Raw genomic sequence first — 19928 nt, forward strand, 5'->3', positions numbered from 1 at the left:
CCATGTGGGGTGTGACGTCTTTCTTTGGGGGAGTTTAAGGCAATAATTACACAAAGTCAGCTAAAATTCCAAGCCAATTTGTGGCATAAGCATTCATCACTTCATAAAAGTGAAGAAACAACCAACTGTCATTTTGTTACAAACTTTAAGCCTTAACTTCTTCATTTGCACAATGAGAATTGTGCAACCATCGTGGGGGAGTCATGAAGATTAAAGAAGAGCACTTAGTAATGTGTGCAGAGCATAGTCCCTGGTATGGCAATCTATTCTGACCATACTTATGATTTGTCAGAGTAAGACTATTAGCTTTAAACTGCAAGATAAACTGTCAAAGTTTCTTTACCCAAAGATACAACATATCTTACCATGTCAATTTCTATTTTGGGAAAAATAAAAGATATAGGAGTTATCCCATAGCTCTTTGTTTGTTTTTTTTTTATACATGGTAAATGACTGAATTATCCTCAAATAGGCTTGCAGCGCACCTGTAAAATGCAAGGGAACATACATAATCCACCACCTTTACAGACATAGCCCTCAGACCACAGGGAGGAGACTTACAACCTAGGGAAGGCCACCCAGTGTAGCAGAGGCCACCTTGTTGATTCCTCACCCATCTCCCCACTACAACCAACTCAGTGGCTTCCAAGCACTTGCACCTGCAGCACATCAGAAGAGGGCTTTCCTGGCCCATCGGGCTGAAAGGTAGATCAAGCACAAGAGCCTGAGTGAATATCCCCTGGAGCAGCACTCAGCCAGTCACTGGTAGAAGCTGGGAATCACTAGCTCCTCTTCTGGGATAGTAGGGGGCATTTATACACTGCCCTGCAGCACTGCAGCCCAGCTGCCCACAGCAGTCACCTGGTCCATAATGCCCCCATCAGCTACCTTCTCTCCTTTCTCTCACGTCTCCACTTTGCTGCCAGCATTTCCTGGGACCACCTCCAAAGGGGAACTTCCTTCTGGAGACATTCACACTCCCAAGAGTTCCTTCCTTTTGTTTCCATGAGTAATTCTCCCAGGTCTTCATCCAGCAAAGATCCCATCCCTCCCCTAATCACATCCTATCATGGGTATTATAACAAAATACTGTTTCCATCTGTAATTTCCTATTTAGCAACATCAGGTACAGATTCCAAAATAATTTCCATCCCATGAGAGATGGAACCAACCAGCATTTCTCGAAGCCTCACCTTCTTGTATTAAGCATCAAATGAATTAATTCATCACTAAAAAGTAGGTGTCATTATTTTTCCCACTTAATAGTTGTGGGAATCCAAATTAAGTCATGTACCAAAGTCAGACAGATAGTTAAGCAGAGCTGGGACGGAACCCATATCAGTTTGGCCAAAATGCTCATGGAATTTCATTCTTTTTATGCTCCTCATAAAACCTCCAGAGTAGTAGTTCTGAGATTTGTATAGTTATAGCACATGCACAGTTGGACTTACTGGACTAGTTTATCACTTTTTCCTCCTTTTTTCCAATGAGCAACTAACAGCCTAGTCTACTCCACCCTAGTGCTCTCTCATTCTCAACACATAGTGTAATAGCATGAGTGGTGTGGCAGAGGCGGGTACTTGTCCCCTCACATCATTCTCCATATCCTCCCTTTAGTAATTGAGCCACCTTCATTTTAGCTGAGCACTCAGCCACCAGCTAGAAACTTCTTCCCGCATTCTCTCTTGCCTCTGTATGTGGCCTAAAGGATGCAAGTGAAAGTGCTGCATGTAATTCCAGGACCTGCTGGTTATGTTTCACCTCCACCTCTTCTTTCTTCCTTCCTTGAGGAGAATCTTCAGATACCAGGGTCATGGAGCATTGGCATTGACTGAAGTTGCAAACACACCACCATTAAGGGACAGAAGACCAAGCCAGAAAGACCCAAAATCCCTGAACACCCCACACAGAGCCACCAGCCCGTGTTGATTTATGAGAGAGAAGTAAACTTTCATCTATAGTGTGAGTCACTGTAACTTATTTTACTTTGAAGCAGCAAAATCCAAATCCTAACTAATATATAGGGAGAGAAGAGAGCTTAGGAACTAAGAGGCAAGTTGGGAAAACAGTGTAGGACAGTGAGAAGGGAGGGGACAACAGATAAGAGAGCAAGGCCCAGAAGGGTAGGAGTTATGTTTTAAGTGTTTGCTTATTTTAAACTGTTTAGAAACTCAAGGAAGAGGAGGACATCAAAGCCAGAGAAGAAGGGAAAAGCAAAACCATTCTCTTTTATCTTGCCTCTTAGGAGGCTGGGGGTGGCAGGAAAACAGAGGGGAAAGGAATCCCCAGCTGTTATCAGAGACCATTAAAAAGTTCAAGCTCGACCTTCTTCGGTGGATACAAAGATGTCAGTGACACAGAAGCAGAGGGCCTCTTGAAATTAACTGGGTGTCCATGGAGGCCTTTGTATGTATAAGAACTTCAATCAACCCTAGAACAGAGCAAATCTGCAGAGGAGAGGACCACCCCTCCTCCATCACTTGAGTTTCCACACTTACACTTCCCATGCAAGTATATAACCATGCAATGCAAATGTGTGCCAATTTCCAGTTATTTTCTGAGAAGACACACACTTTGTAGCATTCATTTCCAGAGTCCACTAAACAGGATTTTGCCCATTATTTACATAAAAGCAAATACAGCTACTCTGAATTAAGAAAGCCTTGAAAGATCATATGCTAATTACTGTTCCACACATTCCCTTACTACAGCCAGCACTTCTGTGAGTAAACATCACTGCATGCCTTTCAGGATTTGGCACACCCCCAGCCCCACGTGAGTCCCACACACAGCGTTGTTTGATCTGGCTGTCAGACCTCCACAGCTAAGCCACATGGTGCCAGGACAATGATGGTTGATGTGGCACTTTACAAGAAGCACACCGACCAATTGGGAAGCAAATTGCCCATGGTCAGTGAGGACAAAAAGGAAAAACAGCAGACAATTTGAATCAGGATATACCAAAAGTGGAAAGCCAGCAACTTAAGAAGGATGTGAACTCGTGTGTGTGATCGAAATTTTCTTTTGCCTTTGTTGTCCTAATTCACATTTGTCCTTAACACCCAGCAGTTTGAGAATGCAATCTGGTCTGCATCCCTCAAAGGTATAGGTTTGACTTCAGACAAGGTGACTCCCATATGATCAGAACTCCTTGACTCCTCGCGGTGGTCCTAAAGCTGATTTGGTTTTATTTTGTATACACCAGTGTATGGACTTGAGTGATCAACTTAAGACTCCAAGTAAACAAACTGCTAGTAGCTCAGAAATATCAGCTACCTCTCTTGGCCCCGCTTTATTCTGATTGTGATTTCAGAAATCTTGGGACTCAATAAGGCTGTGATTAAATCAACTGGAGAGCCCTGAGAGTGTTAATCATGGTGCCTTCTGGTCATATGTAATTCAAAATTATGACAATTTTAAAGCATGATATAAATATAAGTAAATCCAACTAAATTCTCATTTTTTTCTTGATGATGACTTGGGTGATTTTTCAAAGTTTTAATTCAAAAGTTTTACAAATGTTTAATTCCAATAGCTTTCTCAAGATGTTCTCCTTTTCTTGGGTATCCTTTTCTGCAGATGTCACCAGCCAGCTGAGCTTGTGGGGAAGCTCAGTACTGGAGCCAGGCTCAGAACCTGAGTGACTTATGAGTAGTTTACTCCAAGAGCCTTGTAACATTGCAGCTGCCAAGTTTCCCATAGTAAAGAACAATGTCTACTCCCCTGTGTCTTTCTTTTGGAATATTCCTGAGAATAATGGGGTTTTTGAACTCAAATAAGATTGAGTTCCTCTTTAGAACCAAAAGTAGCCCTTTCCTTCTTCTTCTTCTTCTTCTTATTTTTGGTACCGGAGATGGAACTCAGAACCTTGCGCTTGAGAGGCAGGCATCGGAACCACTGAGCTAAATCCCCAGCCCAACCCTTTCCTTCTTTTTATCTTTCCTTTCTGCTGAACTTAAATATGAAGATCAAAGGAAACCTCAAAAGATTAATTTATTCTATACAGTTTATTGAACATCTATAGGGTATAGAACCGGGTCCCTCCCAAAATGCACGTCTTCCTGAAATCTCAGAATATGACCTTATTTAGAAGTAGAGTCTTTGCAGAGGTGATTAGTTAAGATGAGGTCATACTAGAGTAGGACAGATCCTAAAGCCACTGACAGATGTTGTTATAAGAAAGAAGATGACATGCAAAATTACATATGAGGAAGCCCACCATATGCCAATGGTGGCTGAGACTGGAGTGGTGCAGCTAGGACCCAAAGAACTACCCCCAAGATTCACCAGTAACCAGTAAGAAGAGAAAAGAGATGTGGAACACCCTGCACATTCACGCCTCCAGAAGGAACCAAGCCTGCCAGCATCTTGATTTTTGGACACCCAGATTTCTCAACTGTGAGAGAGTAAATTTCTGTTCTTTTAAGCCACCTAGTTCACAGTAACATGGTAATTTGCTGTGGTAACTACAGGAAACTAATACAGCTCCTAATATATTTTTTTGTACCTTGCACTTGTGAGGCAGGCAGCAGCACCACTGAGCTAAATCCCCAGCCCCCAGCTCCTAATATTTTCTAATCAGAGTACCAAGCACCACAAGTATAGTGCTTAGCTAGAGAAGTAAGGTATTTGTCTTAATGCAGCTAAGCAAATAATTACATTAACCAAATAAATAAATACAGTCACTTCAGAATGCAATTAATTCGATGAAGAAGAAACCAACTTAGAGTTCTGAGATCAAGGGTGACCAGTGTAGAAGGTAGGATAATGTCACCTCTTGAGGTGGGACACTTTGGGAACACTAGCACAAAGAGTGTTGCTACTGCCCACTATCTCTTTCCAGCCCAACAGCATCGCTCCTGAGAGTCCCTTCCTCATCCATATCACAGAAGTCCGGCTTTTCCATGCCTCCATCCTCTCTCCTAGCCTCTGCAGCTCTGCTCCTCACTATACTATTTTGATCCACAGAGTGTTATCCCCCACACTCCCCAGCTTCAACATGCAGAAAACTGGCAAGAATGCTTTTATTCCCCCACCCAGCATGGACATAATGAATGGCAGTATATTTCCTCACCATACTACAGAAAGCAGATCCAATTTGACTTAATTACAGTCAGAGCTCTGTAAACAGCTGCTCCTTGCTGCCCAGCCCTGTGGTTTTGTGAAGAGAACACCACAAATGACAGGAAGCTGGTGTGTGGGGGGGGAAGTGATATTTGGGGCTGGCTGTGGCATGCTGAATATAGATCCTTTCATTCATTGATGAAGACATTTATGAACTTCAGGGAGGATATTCTAGAAAGATGCACACCTCATGTTGCAAGATGTGTCTTTAAGCACAGGACTGACAAACCACAGCCAGTATTGTGCTTGAGCACTGTGCTTCTCTTGAAGTATCTGAAGTTGGTCAATGTTTAACTATGTCACGTACTGGATTTTTTTGTCACAAAAAAAATCATTATGAAAAATTTAATTGAACTTAACAATAAAAGGATATACAAAAAAGAATTTAATTGAATACAGTCATGTGTGGGTTAAGACTATTTTAATGATAAGCATAAGCATTTTTTAGAAAGATCATTAATCAATGTATCTCAAATCCATCTGTGTGTCACAATCATTTGGGGACCAGTTAAAATACAAATGCTCAGAGCCCAGGAAAAGAGCAATTAAATTACAATTCCAATGGGCCTGGTAGGTGTCAAGGGTCTGGGAAAGAGGAAAGAAATGAACAGCCCTGAAGAGAGAGAAGAGAAAAATCGAAAAAAGTAGGGCTGAAGAAAACAATAAAATCTACGTTCTTTATTTTAAAAATATTATATTGTGTATGGGTTTACAACATGATGTTGCAGAATACATATAGATAATAAAATCATTATTATAGTGAAGCAAATTACTATACATCTCACATAGTTACTTTGCTTTGAAAAGATCTGATAAAATCTCCTTATTTAACAGAAATCTCTTACACAAGACTTTTTTTTTTTTTTGGTACCAGGGATTGAACTCGGGTCTTTGCACTTGCAAAGCAGGCAACACAAGACTTTTTTATCTATAGTCCCCATATTGTACATTAAATCTCTAGACTTAGTCTTTCTATTCATCTGCTACTTTGTATCCTTTCACCTATAACTCCCATTTCTTCTCTTTCCTCATAACCACTGTTTTGTTCTCTATTTCTCTAATTTGACCTTTAGGGGAGAGGGTAGTTCTATATAGGAGTGATATCATACAATGTATTTCTCCCTGCATCTGTCTTATTTCACTTAGCACAATGTTCTCTAGGTCTACCGAGGTGCTGCAAATGGCAGGATCTCTTTCTTTTTAAGGGTGAATAGTGTTCTGTTTTGTATCTACATTTTCCTTATCTGTTACCAGATATTTAAATTGTTTCCATATCAGAGACCCCTGTAGTGGATCCCAATCTTTTTCTCAGTGCTACAATGCATGGTGAGAAGAAAGACTTTCAGAGAGAATTAAAAAGACAGAGATGGGAAACTGGGATGAGCAGTGCCTGAGCAAGCAAAAGCCCTGAACAGCCAGAACAGTCGATATTTACTGGTGACACAATCATTGTTAAGTTGGGGTAAAGGGGCTATATGAAGGAGCTACATGTGGTTGCTAGGGATACATTGCTGTTGCAGGCCAGGCTTGCAAAAGAAGAGACAAAACATTCTTGTGTTAGTCTGGGAATGGAATTTGCATAAGAGTCACTCTGACTTTGGCATGTAGGCTTCAGACAGACTCACTTCTATAAACAAGCCACTTGCAGGATTAACTCTTTACAGCCTGCACTGCTTACGGCCTGCTTTGGGCATAACCACATTTCCATACCTTGACTATTCTGCATAATACCACAATGAACATGCGAGTACAAGTATTTTTCTCTCCTTTTAGCTATACACCCAGAAGAGTTATTGCTGGGATATGTGGTAGTTTTAATTTCATTAGGAACCTTTGTACTGTTTTCTATAGTGGCTTTACCAATCTACGTTCATATCAACAATGTCTTTGGTCTTTTTGTCTTGTATTTTTGATAATACTCATCCTAACAAGTGCAAGGTGAATTCTCAAAGTGGTTTTAATTTGCTATCTTAGTTCCTTTCCCATCACTAGGACAAGATACCCAATACTCACAACTTGAAGGAAGGCAGATTTATTTTTGGTTTCAGTACATCATCAGCTGGGTCAAAGGCAGAAAAGGCATTGTGGAAGGGCAAGGTAGAGGAAAGCTAGTCAACCCATGGCAGCCAGGAAGCAGAGAAAGAGAGAAACAACAAGCTGGTGACAAGAATACACCCTTTCAGGTCATACCTTCAACAACTCACCTCCAACCAGGCCCCACCTCTTAGTAGCACATTTAGCTACTGAATTCATCAATAAATGGCTCCACTGATGAGTATAAGGCCCCTACTCTCCAATCATGCTCTCTACAAATGAGACTTTGGGGGGAAAGTTTAGATATAAGCCGTAACATTTCCATTTTCCTCTTGATTACTGATGTTGAATGTTTTTTCATACATATATGGGCCATTTTTATGTTGTTTTGGGAGAACTACCTCTTGAGTCTTTTTCCCAATTTTCAATCCATCTATTTGGTTTTCTTCTATTGAATTGTAACAGTTCTTTACAAGTTTTGCATATAAACTCCTTATCATTTATGAAGACAATGAATATTTTTTTCAAATATGTGTGTTACCTTTGCATTTTGTTGATTGTTTCCTTTGATGAGGCAGAAACTTATTCATTTTATGTATTCCCATGTATTTATTTCTCCTTTTTGTAGCCTGACTTCTTGGTATGGTATCCAAAAAATTATTGTACAGGCAGAGATCATAAAATTTTTCGCCTATGTTTTCTTCTAAGAGTTTCAGGTTTTCACATCTTATATTTGTGTCTGTTATCCATTTACAGTAGATTTTTGTGTATGGTATAGATAAGGGTCCAGTTTCATTATATTTCAAAGGTAAATTCAATTGTCTCAACATCATTCATTGAAGAGACTGTCCTTCCTCTATTGTGTCCTCTTGGATGCTAGTCAATCATATATATTTGGATTTATTTCTGGGCTGCATATTTTCTTTCATTGGTTTTCTTTTCTGCTTTTATAACAGTACCATATTATTTTGATAACTCTTGTTTCATAATAAATGTTTAAATCAGGAAATGTGCCTATGACTTTGTTTTATATTCTCAGTAATGCTTTGGCTATTCAAGTTTCTTTGAGGTTCTGCATGAATTTTAAGATTAGTTTTTCTGCCAGGCATGGTGGTGCACAATTGTAATCTCAGCACTTTGGAGGCTAAGGTAGGAGGATCACTGTGATGAATAGTGAGCCTAAATGACATAGTGAGACCCTGTCTCAAAAAAATTTTTAAAAAGGAACATTCCAGGCCACTGTATCATCACCCCCATTGCTGAGGAGCAGAGCCACCCCCAGCACAGAGGAGATGAACCTTCCAGGCTTCCATACCACCATGCAGAGCACTGAGGAGAGGAGCCACCTGCAGCGCAGAGGAGGTGAAGCACTGGGGTGCCAGTACACACACCATTAACCCCCAACCCATGTTGAAATAAGAAGACACATAAACAAGTCTCAAAACCAGACTTCCAGATCACCTAAAGCAATCCTAAAGGGAAATGAGATGTAGCAATCATATTCAACCACCTGGATTCCCTGAACTGGCAACAAAAGAGGATCTGGAAAAAATGAAATGAGAAATAATTTCTCACATAAAAGCAGAGATTGTGCCCATAGTGCAAGACATGATGAATAAATCTAGAGAGGACACAGATAAAAAAATAGAGGAGCTGAGGAACATGATGGAATCCCAACATAGGAAACAAATGGAATCCATAAAACAGATGCAAACAGATTTCCAGGAGATTAAAAACTCCACTGAAAGTTTACACAGCAGAATGAACCAATGTGAGCATAGAATTTCAGATATAAAAGACAAGATTGCAATCAGTGACCAGGAAAAGAAAAATTTCCTTAAAATACTAAAGGACAATGAGAAATCAATCCAGCAGCTGCTAGATGACGCAAAGAAGAATAACATAAGACTGATGGGAATCAATGAAGAAACAAGAGACAGTGAAGATATCATAAAAATCTGTTCACAGAAGTGATGGCAGAAAACTTCCCAAGCAGGGGAAAAGAACTTGACACACAGATAAGTGAGTAATATAGGACTCCAACTAGCCTTGATTAAAAAAAAAACTACACATAGCCATATAATAGTTAAGATTCCAGAAACCCAACAGAGGAACAAAATTCTACAAGCAGTTAGAGAAAAGAAACAAATCACATATAAAGGAAAGCCCATCAGAATCACAGAAGACTTCTCAATGCAAACCCTTAAGACAAGAAGAGCTTGGAGTGATGTATTTCACGTCCTAGAGAAAAACAGCCTCCATTCCAGATTGATGTATGCTGCAAAAGTATCTTTCAAAATTGATGGACAAGCCCGCTGCAGACAGGCAGGTCTGCAGACACCCTACCAAGGTCGTGAGTCACGTGGAAGATGCCAAATCAGCCCCACACCCTGGCAGCAATCCACTGGACAGCCCCACCACCACCACCACCACCCCCACTCCTCTGGCCTCTTCTCTGTACAGCCACCTGGTTCCACACTACAAAGTTGCAGAGGACACTGGACTACCAGACCACTGTACTGGGTAAGTTGGAGTCATCTTCACATCCCATCAGGACCGGGTCTATCTTCAGGGGAAGGGCAGCTGGAGCCTGCAATACAACTCTGCAGAGTTCAACCCTACAGGAGGACAGGGAGCTCAACTTGGGACTTGCAGCCAGAAGTCTGCTTGAATCTCATGGGTCTGAGACTAGCTTGCTGAGACTCATTGACTTATATTTCCACACTGCTATCCACGTTGTCTATTGTGACAGCAGAGACATACCCTGAAAGAGGCCCTACATCTTCACTGTTTTATTTTTATTCCCAAAATTAGTATTAATACTTTGGGGTTTTTTCTCTTTTATTTTCTTTTGCTCCTCTTATCTTTAATTTTTTTCCTACTCTTTGCAAATATTTGTTTTTCTCTCCTTTTTTTCTTTTCTTTTCTTCTTTCTTTTCTCTTTCCTTTCTCTCTCTCTTACACTCACACTCTTGCTCTCCCACATTGTTCATCTTCCCTTTTTGTCTCTGTTTTGGTCCTCATTTGGAGTTCTTTTTATTTTACTATTATTCTGTTCTTCCCTCTCACCTGTGTCCTCTGGCCACACTGCTAACCTTCCCCTATCCTTCTTTCCATCTGACCCTCCCTCCCCAACCCCTTCTAACTCCCCACACCAAAGGGTAAAGTTGTTATATTGAAGAGTTTATTCACTATATGTTGGGTTGGTCCTTGATCTTGATTTAATTCACACAGCTAAAGGTGATAGATTAATAACTACCACAAAATGTCATTTTCAAAGATGTACTTGATGCAGTGGTGTTGCTGATTGTATCACTTGGGCTAAGGTGTTGTTATTGATCTAGTTAATTAACTTTCCTAGTATAAGGAAACTGAGATAGCTTTAGAGTCATTAGAGGCTCAAAACTTAAAGACCAGCTATATGTGGAAGACACCTCTGAGAAGCAATCATTCCATAAGTGTTCTAATTACAAGCAACAAAGATACCTACAATAAGCAATTTCAAACTATCAATCCAGGAGTTAAACCAAGGACAGTACCAAAAACAAAAATGAGAAGACATTTAAGCAAGGCACAAACTCAGACTTCCACCCCACCAAGGGTAAATCCTGGGGGAAATGAAATGCAAATGTCCCATAACCAACCACCTGGATACCCTGAACTGATAGCACAGGAAGTAACAAAACAGATGAATAAAGCTCTAGAAAAATTCAAAGCAGAAATAATCTCCCAGATATCTACAGAGATGGTGAGCAGAGTGAAAGACATGATTACAGGATCTAGAACAGAAACAGATAAAAAAAATAGATGAGCTCAGAAACATGCTGGAAGCCAAGAATACCCAGAACAAGAAAGAAATGGAAACTATGATCGCCCAACATAAGAAAGAAATGGAATCCATGAAACAGATTCAAACACATATCCAGGAGATTAAAAACTCCATTGAAAATATCCACAGCAGATTAAGGGAATGTGAAGATAGAATATCAGATATAGAAGACAAGATCATGGTTAGAGACCATGAAAATAGAGATTTCTTAAAAATAGTAAGGGACCATGAGAAATCAACCCAACAACTGCTAGACAATGCAAAGAAGAATAATAAAAGACTGATAGGAGTCCATGAAAAAATAGGAGAAAGCACAACTGACATAAAAAACTGTTCACAGAAGTAATAGTGGAAAACTTCCCAGACAGAGGTACAGATTGGACATACAGATAAGTGAGGCATATAGAACTCCAACTAGCCATGATCAAAAAAAATCTACATCTAGACATATAATAGTCAAGATCCCAGAAACCCAACAGAAAAACAAAATCCTACAAGCAGTTAGAGAAAAGAAACAAATCACCTACAAAGAAAAGCCCATCAGAATCACAGCAGACTTCTCAACACAAACCTTCAAATCAAGAACAGCCTGAAGTGAAGTCTTTCAAGCCCTAAAAGAAAAGAACTTCCAACCTAGACTGTTGTATGCTGCAAAATTATCTTTCAAAATTGATGGGGAAATTCGATACTTCCATGACAAAGAATGCCTGAGAAATTTCATGAACACCAAACCAGCACTACAAGCAGTTCTAAACAATATTCTAGAAAAAAGCAATGAAGGCCACAACTCCATGAGGCCCAACAGAGGGAAGCCACCAGGAAAGGTAAGACACTAAAAGGAAAGGGGGAAAAATGAGAAATAATAGAGCCCACAAAAGTAAAACTTCATGACAAGGATAAATCAATATCTATCAATTATAACCCTCAATGTTAATGGCCTCAACTCACCAATTAAAAGAAATAGATTGGCAGAATGGATTAAAAAGAAAAATGCAACAATATGCTGTATACAAGAGACACACCTAACTCAAAAAGAAACTCATAGACTGAAAGTAAAAGGATGGAAAGCAGTTCTCCATGCCACAGGAACCAGAAGAAAGCAGGGGTAGCAATCTTATTTGCAGAAAAAATAGATTTCAAACCAAAACTAATTAAGAGAGACAAAGATGGTCACTACATCCTTGTGAAGGGAATAATCCAAGAGGAAGAGATGATAATCCTAAATGTGTATTCACCAAATATGAATGCCCCCAACTATACAAAACAAATATTAATAGACATGAAAAACTAAATAAGGCAGGCAGGCAGGTCTGCGCATGCCCTACTGAGGTCCTGAGTCAAGCGGAACACGCTGAATCAGCCCACACCCCGACAACAATCCACTGGACGAACCCTCCCACCCCCGCTCCTCTGTACAGCCACCTGGTTCCACACTACAAAGACGCAGAGGACACTGGACCACCAGACCATGGTACTGAGTCCCACTGCTCCTGAACACAGAGGTAGGGGTATCTGAGCTGCCGTCCCACTGCTCCTGGTCCAGAGGAAGGGGCTTCCCAGCCACCATCCCTCTCCCTGCTCCCAACCCAGAGGAAAGGGCTTTTGGGCCACCTCCCGTCCCGCTGCTCCTGGCTCAAAGGAAGGGGCTTCTGGGCCACCATCCCTCCCACCACTCCCGGCCCAGAGGTAGGGGCTTCTGAGCCGCCACCCCACTGCTCCTGTCCAGAGGAAGGGGCTTCCCGGCCACCATCCCTCCCACTGCTCGCAGCACACAGGAAAGGGCTTTTGGGTCACCATCCCTACCGCTGCTCCTGGCCCCTGTCCCACCTCTCCCACCTCAGAGGAGGTAATCCATGCAGGTGCCAACAGCCCCCCCCCCACAGTTGAAATGAGAAAACACATAAATAAGTCTCAAAACCAGACTTCCAGATCACCTACAGCAACCCCAAAGGGAAATGAGATGGAACCCTCTGATACTCAACAACCTGGACCCACTGAACTGGCAACAAAAGGGGATCTGGAAAAAATGAAATCAGAAATAATTTCTCAGATAACAGGAGAAATTGTGCCCCTAGTGCAAGACATGATTAATAAATCTAGAGAGGAGCTCAGGAACATGATGGAATCCCAACATAGGAAACAAATGGAATCCATAAAACAGATGCAAATAGATTTCCAGGGCATGAAAAACTCCATTGAAAGTCTACACAGCAGAATGAGCCAATGTGAGGACAGAATTTCAGATATAGAAGATAAGATTGCAATTAGTGACCAGGAAAAGAAAAATTGCTTCAAAATTATAAGGGAACATGAGAAATCAATCCAGCAGCTGCTAGATGATGCAAAGAAGAATAACATAAGACTGATTGGGCTCAATGAAGAAACAGGAGAGAGTGCAGATGACATAAAAAAATCTCTTCACAGAAATAATGGCAGAAAACTTCCCAAGCAGGGGAAAAGAGCTTGACATACAGATAAGTGAGGCATATAGGACTCCAAATACCCTTGATAAAAAAAAATCTACACATAGGCATACAATTGTTAAGATTCCAGAAACACAACAGAAGAACAAAGTTCTCCAAGCAGTCAGAGAAAAGAAACAAATCACATACAAAGGAAAGCCCATCAGAATCACAGCAGACTTCTCAACACAAACCATCAAGGCAAGAAGAGCTTGGAGTGATATATTCCAAGCCCTAAAAGAAAACAGCCTCCAACCCAGACTGATGTACCCTGCAAAACTATCTTTCAAAATGGGTGGACAAATAAGATACTTTCATGACAAAGAGCACCTTAGGAACTTCGTGAATACTAAACCAGCACTCCAAAGAATTTTACACAATATCCTAGGAACAGACATTGAGGATCATAATCCCAGGAAGCAAAGCAGAATGAAGCCATCTGGCATGACAAGAAATTAAATGTAAACAGGGAGAATCCAACAAAAAGAAAAAGTAATGGCAATGACAAGTCAAAACGTTTCAGTTATAACCATCAATGTTAATGGTCTCAATTCACCAATCAAAAGAAATAGACTGGCAGAATGGGTCAAGAAGCAAAATCCAACAATATGCTGCATACAAGAAACACATTTAATTCAAAAGGAAACTCATAGACTGAAAGTTAAAGGGTGGAAAACAATACTCCGTGCCACAGGAACCCAAAAAAAAGCAGGAGTAGCTATCCTCTTTGCAGATCAAGTAGATTTCAAACCAACACTGATTAAGAGAGATGAAGAAGGACACAACATCCTTGTAAAGGGAACAATCCAAGAGGAAGAGATGACAATCATAAATATCTATGTACCAAGCACTAGTGCACCCAACTATATAAAACAAATACTAATGGACATGAAAAGTCATATCTGCACTAATGCATTTGTAGTGGGGGACCTCAACACCCCACTGTCACAAATAGATAGATCAACTAGACTAAAAATAAGTAATGAAATACTAGAACTCAATCCAACTCTTGAACAAATGAACTTAACAGATGTTTACAGAGTCTTCTACCCCACAAAATCAGAGTACACATTCTTCTCAGCTGCAGATAGGTCATTCTCAAAAATAGACCATATACTCACATATAGAACATGTTTAAGTAAGTGGAAAGGAATTGAAGTTGTCCCCTGTATATTATCAGACCATAGTGAGATGAAATTGGAGATCCATAGCAAAAGAAACTCAAAAAATTTCATAAACATGTGGAAATTGAACAACACACTTCTGAATAACCAATGGGTCACAGAGGAAATTGAAGAAGAAATCAGACAGTTCCCTCAGTTAAATGACAATGACAATACAACATATTGGAATCTATGGAACACAATGAAAGCAGTCTTATGAGGGAAATTCATAGCAGTGAGTATGCATATTACGAAACAGAATGATCCCAATTAAACAACCTGATGCTGAACATCAAGCTTCCATTAAAAGAAGAACAGGACAACCTCAGACCTCATACAAGGGAGGAAATTATAAAGATCAGAGGAGAAATCAATGCAATGGAGACTAAGAGAACGATACAAAAAATCAATGAAGCCAAGAGTTGGTTCTTTGAAAGAATCAACAAAATTGATAAACCCTTAGCCAACCTTGTCAGAAAAAGGGAAGAAAAGGCCCAAATCTGTGCAATTAGGAATGAAAAGGGTGAAATTACAATGGACCCAGCAGAAATCCAGAGGATCATCAATACCTACTTCCAGAACCTATTCGCTAATAAGATGGACAACACAGAAGAAATGGACAGATTCCTAGATACATATGAATTACCAAAGTTGAATGAAGAAGACCTAAAAATCCTGAACAACCCAATATCAACCAATGAAATTGAAAATGTAATTAAAAACTTATCAACTAAGAAAAGCCTAGGCCCTGATGGCGTCACTGCTGAATTCTACAAGACATTTAGAGAGGAACTGCTGCCACTACTGTTTAAACTCTTCAATGAAATTGAAAGGGAAGCAATACTCCCAAATTCATTCCTGGAAGCAACCATCACCTGGATCCCCAAAGCAGAGAAAGACCCAACTGAAAAGGAGAACTATATTCCAATCTCACTAATGAACCTAGAAGCAAAAATCCTTAGTAACATACTGGCAAACAGAATGCAGAAGATCATCAAGAAGATCATATACCCTGATCAAGCGGGATTCATCCCAGGGATGCAGGGATGGTTCAACATACGCAAATCAATCAATGTAATACACTATATCAATAGAACGAAGGACAAAACCATATGATTGTCTCCATAGATGCAGAAAAAGCCTTTGACAAAATCCAACATGGATTTATGATAAAAACCCTACAAAAAATTGGAATAGATGGTCTCTACCTCAAACTGATAGAAGCCATCTATGAAAAGCCAACAGCTAATATCATACTAAATGGTCAAAAACTGAAATCCTTCACACTAAAATCAGGAACAAGACAAGGATGTCCACTATCACCACTCTTGTTCAATATAGTTCTGGAAACATTAGCCATGCCAATTAGACAAGAAAAAGAAATAACAGGAATAAAGATAGGAAATGAAGAAGTCAAATTGTCATTATTTGCAGATGACATGATACTCTATATAGAAGACCCCAAGAACTCCACCAAAAGTCTTCTAGACTTAATAACCAAATTCGGTCAAGTAGCTGGATACAAGGTCAACACACAAAAATCAATAGCTTTCCTCTACATGAATGACAGACTCACTGAAAGAGAAATAGGACAAATAATTCCTTTCACAATAGCATCCAAAAACTGAAATACCTAGGAATCAACCTAACAAAAGAAATCAAAGACCTCTTCTCTGAAAACTATGGCATTCTGAAAAGAGAGATTGAAGATGATAACAGAAAATGGACAGACATCCCCTGCTCCTGGGTCGGAATGATTAATAGAGTGAAAATGGCCATACTTCCAAAACTGCTATATAGATTTAATGCAATTCCAATTGAGATCCCAGCAGCATACTTCATAGACCTTGAGAAAACAATCCAAAAATTCATCTGGAGCAAGGAGAGACCCAGAATAGCAAAAGCAATTCTAGGCAACAGAGACATGGCAGGGGGTATCACAATCCCCAACCTGCAACTCTACTACAAAGCTACTGTGATAAAAACAGCATGGTACTGGGAAAGAAACAGACTTGAGGACCAGTGGAACAGACTAGAAGATGCAGAAACAACACCACACACACTCAGCCATCTCATCTTCAATAAAGGAGTCAAACACCCTCACTGGAGGAAAGATAGCCTCTTTAATAAATGGTGCTGGAAAAATTGGGCTTCAACTTGCCAAAGATTAAAACTAGACCTATATCTCTCACCATGCACTAGACTAAAATCAAAATGGATTAAAGATCTAAATATTAAAATAGAAACTCTGAACCAGTTGGAACAGAGGTTAGGTAGAACCCTTGAAGACATTGGTGTAGGAAAAGATTTTATGAACAAAACCTCAGTTGCCTGTGAACTAGCACAAACAATCAACAAGTGGGATCTCTTCTTATTAAAAGGCTTCTGCACAGCAAGAGAAACCACTAGCAGTGTGAAGAGACAACCCACAATGTGGGAAAAAATTTTCACCTGATCTTCCTCAGACAAAGGTCTACTATCTCGAATATAAAGAACTTAAAAAGATCAGACCTCCCAAATTTAAAGACCCAATCCAAAAATGGGCATCTGAAATGAACAGACACTTCTCAGACAAAGAAGTAGAAATAGCATATAAATACATGAAAAAATGTTCAACATCACTGGTCATTCGAGAGATGCAAATGAATACAATGCTGAGATTCCACTTCACTCCAGAAAGAATGGCTGCTATCATGAAATCAACCAATAACAAATGCTGGCAGGGCTGTGGGGAAAGAGGAACACTGCTCCACTCCTGGTGGGAGTGTAGACTGGTGCAAGCACTGTGGAAATCAGTATGGAGATACCTCAAAGAACTAGGACTGGAAGTCCCATTTGACCCAGCTATTCCCCTGCTGGTTGGTATCTTCCTCAAAGAATTAAAAGAATCATACCACAGTGATATATGTGCACCTATGTTCATAGCAGCACAGTTGGTGATAGCTAAAACTTGGAAACAGCCCAAATGCCCATCAACTGAAGACTGGATAAAGAAAATGTGGTTTTTTAATAAAATGAAGTACTACTCAGCCATAAAAAATTAGAAATTAGAGACATTTATAGCTAAGTGGATGTACTTTGAGGTGATACTCTTAAGTGAAATAAATAGGACACACATGCATAAATACTGAGTAGTTTCTCTGGTGTGAGAAACTGAAAGTGTAAATAAGGACTAAAATGTATAATAGGTCATGTGAAATAGGAAGAAAAGGGGCAAAGGGGAAGCAAGTGGGAGGGCTAGGGGAAAGGATAGAAGGGAATGGGATTAATATGAGAAAATGGAAAAATAGGAACAAAATCTTTGTAAATGGGGAGGAATGGAGAGGTTGAAGGGAGGGCTAGGCAAGAGTGAAAAATAAGAGCCAAGAGAGACTATGTAAAGGTGCAAATTTCCAATGATGAATGCCATTATATTGTATACCTAAAATGTACCAATGATTAGAAAAAATAATCGATAACGCAAAACAGGAAGAAAAGGTCCAAAGGGGTAGGGGTAGTAGGAGGGGCAGGGGAAAGGAAAGAAGGGAAAGAAAAAATAATGAGAAATGGAGAAATAGAAATAAAGTCTTTGTAAATAGGGAAGGGTGGAGGGCGTGAAGGGAGGGCTAGGAATGGGGGGGGGAAGAAAAACCAAATAAACACTAACACAATTGTAGTGGGGGAACCTCAATACCCCACTATCACAAATAGACAGATCATCTAGACAAAAAGTTAACAACGAAATTCTAGAACTGAACCAAGCCATTGAAAAAATGGACTTAATAGATGTTTACAGAGTGTTCCACCCCACAAAATTAGAATACACATTCTTTTCAGCTGCACATGGGTCATTCTCCAGAAAAGACAACATGCTAGCTCATAGGACATGTCTAAGTAAATGTGAAAGAATAGAAGTTACCCCCTGTATATTATCAGATCATAGTGCAATAAAATTGGAGATCAATAACATAAGAAACTGCAAAACCCCAACAAACACATGGAAACTGAATAACACCCTCTTGAACAACCAGTGGGTCACAGAAGTAATTAACGAAGAAATTAGAGGCTGCTTTGCGAAGGTATAGCGGGGCAGGTGCGAATGTCAGCATGGGAGGTAATTCGGACATTTTAATTCATATAAGAAGAGGATAAAAGGAAGATGAACATTCTCTCAGGAGACTTTTTGTCAATATAATCCTAAAGCTCCTGTAATACAAATGTGTGAATTTCAGTACGTATCTGGCTGGGTGGTAAATCTTTGCTGACTCTAGTTAGCATTGTCACTACGCGGAAGTTTTCTTTGAACATGATTTGTACTTTTTACGAGCTATACAGTATGCAGAAAAGCTGCACAGATCCTCTGAGAGACGATTGTCGTTGCTGCACTTTGCGCTTAACAAAGCTTCCTTTACGACTGACCCCAGTTTGAGATGGGAGCTTCGAGAGCAGAAGAAAATGGTGCGACCTGGATCTATCTTTGAAGTGCCCCCAGAAAACTATCTGGACGCAGGGACCGCGACCCCAGAAAGCAGAGGACAGCAGCAAGCAAGTATCTGTGCACAGAGGTCAGAGAGGGGAAACCGCTATCCCAACGACTCAGAAAGTGAAAGAAGCTGGAAAACATTTCACCTACTTAATAGTGGTACTCATTGGAATCAGCATGACAGGTGTCTTGTTTTACGTGATTTTCAAAGAACTTTTTTCTTCATCCAGTCCTAGAAAGATATACCGGAAAGCCTTAGAAAAATGCAGAACATATCCCGCAGTGATCAGTTTCTTTGGTAAGCCTGTTAAAGGCTACGGGGAGATGACAAGACGTGGTCGAAGGCATCATGTCAGTTTTATCGAATATATAAAAGATGGGCTGAAACACACGCGTGTGAAATTCTACATTGAAAGGTCCGAGCCAGGGAAGCAAGGAACAGTGCATGTGGAGGTTAAAGAGAACCCAAAGAATGGTGACTATGAATTTTGGTACATATTTGTGGAAGTGGAATCCTATCCTAGAAGAACCATTATCATTGAAGATAATCGATTCCAAGATAATTAAAAGAATCAAGCAAGCATACTGTTCCCTGGTGGGTGTGAAATAGTGCAGATTCATTATGATCTTCACAACTCTCTTCCAGAATCTGTTCAGTAGAGTAAGACAGTATAGCACTCATAAAGGTGAATGTAATAGGATATTTGATACATTTAGACAAGCCTTTCTTGTGAAAAATCACGAAATAGATCATAAAGCATATTTTATTAGTGAATTTTTAATTATGGCAGTATTTCTGCTCTAATATTCATGATGAGAATTTTTTATTACTGAATGTTTTACAACATGTAAAT

General features: G+C 40.0%; 1 pseudogene; it reads left to right on the forward strand.

Annotated features, from left to right (window-relative positions):
* The first annotated feature begins 2850 nt into the window (after positions 1-2850).
* On the forward strand, positions 2851-19698 carry LOC101699781 (mitochondrial import inner membrane translocase subunit Tim21 pseudogene; annotated as a pseudogene).
* Positions 19699-19928: the final 230 nt, after the last annotated feature.

The sequence above is a fragment of the Heterocephalus glaber genome, unplaced genomic scaffold, assembly GCF_053883595.1.
Source record: "Heterocephalus glaber isolate CG9 unplaced genomic scaffold, H.glaber_assembly_v1.0 deba00001543, whole genome shotgun sequence".
In the NCBI taxonomy this organism is placed as follows: Eukaryota; Metazoa; Chordata; class Mammalia; order Rodentia; family Bathyergidae; genus Heterocephalus; species Heterocephalus glaber.